The sequence below is a fragment of the Poecilia reticulata genome, linkage group LG6 (assembly GCF_000633615.1).
Source record: "Poecilia reticulata strain Guanapo linkage group LG6, Guppy_female_1.0+MT, whole genome shotgun sequence".
NCBI classification, from domain to species: Eukaryota; Metazoa; Chordata; class Actinopteri; order Cyprinodontiformes; family Poeciliidae; genus Poecilia; species Poecilia reticulata.
The window spans coordinates 1,774,168-1,775,701 of record NC_024336.1 but is presented as its reverse complement, the minus strand read 5'-3'; the positions used below and the strand labels follow the sequence as shown (position 1 = coordinate 1,775,701).

At 39.0% G+C, this 1,534-nt stretch overlaps 1 protein-coding gene across 1 annotated transcript in view; it reads left to right on the top strand.

Moving 5' to 3' along the window:
* Window positions 1-767: 767 nt before the first annotated feature.
* The window catches only part of LOC103465621 (transmembrane and TPR repeat-containing protein 3-like), a 27,653-nt gene continuing 26,886 nt past the window's right edge, over window positions 768-1,534 (top strand). Inside the window, exon 1 of the mRNA XM_008410621.2 lies at window positions 768-907. The gene's annotated coding sequence lies outside the window, so the exon portion shown is untranslated. The remainder of the gene's footprint in view (window positions 908-1,534) is intronic.

The following is a 1,534-nucleotide window of genomic DNA, read 5'->3' as shown; positions in this document are numbered from 1 at the left end:
CATGCAGGACATACTTTGTTTCTGAAATTTGCTCATTATTCCCACAATATTTATCAGTTCTTTATCAATATTCTAGCTGTGCCATTGATTAGCCTTATGAATACAATGTATGTATTCTCAAATCTCCATTTTTTGTTGAAGTTTTTATAAATGTTTTTATAAAATAACTGTGAGTTTTYATGTAATACACTTAAGAATGTATTAGTTTTCCCAGATGTTCRGCRATGTGTAGACTAGGCCTGAGATGGCATTGGAAGACTTCTTCTGCCAACATGGTCACCTTCAAGTTCGCCTCCAATTAGCAGGTTTTCCTTATGAGCAAGTTGGATTCTTTCTGAATAAAAACAACAAAAAACAAAGTTTTATGGTCAAACACGGCAACRATTCCAGCAATAAAAGACTCAAATTATTTCAAAATATTTCCTGCTGTTGTGGAACAACCAGTTATTTGGTTTATGGGGAAATCACTTTTTTACTCAGGAAAAGCCRTGGAGGTTTGTTCCCTTCAAGTTAAACACTGCGTTTTGTCTAATTTCTCTAAATATGTTTGATGACTGAAACAATTACAGGTTTCTCCTCATCACTGTGTGTAAACTTCTGTTTGGAAATGGCTATCGGGTACAAACGTGGAGCAATTATCTTAAAGGTCACTTTACAGAAAYCTGATACGAAAGCTACTCACTTCTTGGTTTATATAAACAAAAGAAATGCAGACACCAAATTTTATATACAGTTAAGTGATCTCATTGTCTCAAATGTTTGTTCTTTTCTAATTTTTTTTGTTTTTCCAGTGTGGCCCCCCATTGCTCTGACTGTAGTTCTGGTGGCTGCAGCAACGCTGTGCAAGGAGCAGGGGATCACCGTGGTCGGCATCTGCTGTGTCTATGAAGTGTTTGTTGCACAAGGGGTAGGGCTCTGCTGATGCCTTGGTCTTGTTCATTACAGTAAATTGAATGTTTGCGATCAACTCTTGGAGCACAAAGAGGCTTTCTTAGATAAACAAAAGGAATTTGTGGAAAAGATAAAAACACATTTTCTGTCTCAGACCAGTATAACTGTTATCAGTGTTCAATTTCTAGTAGGATAGTTTGCTGCCCATTTCTTTCAGGGCAGTGCGTAAAAGATGAATGGTGTTAATGGAGGTTTACTTTTCTAAATTACTAGCTGGAATCCTTTTTATTGTTGAAAGATTGTAAAACAACAAAAAGGTTAAACCACCTTTTACGTCTCTTGGGACTTTCAGAACATTCATACATGCAGATATTGTAATAAATAATAAATGCTGTTGTGTAGTATGTAAAGGGGGGCTGCACAGTGGCGCAGTTGGTAGAGCTGTTGCCTTGCAGCAAGAAGGCTGTGGGTTCGATTCCCGGCCCAGGTCTCTCTGCATGGAGTTTGCATGTTCTCCCTGTGGGTTTGCGTGGATTYTYTCTGGGTACTCCGGGTTCCTCCCACAGTCCAAAAACATGACTGTCAGGTTAATTGGCCTCTCCTGTCTGTCTCTGTGTTGCCCTGCGACAGACTGGCAACCTGC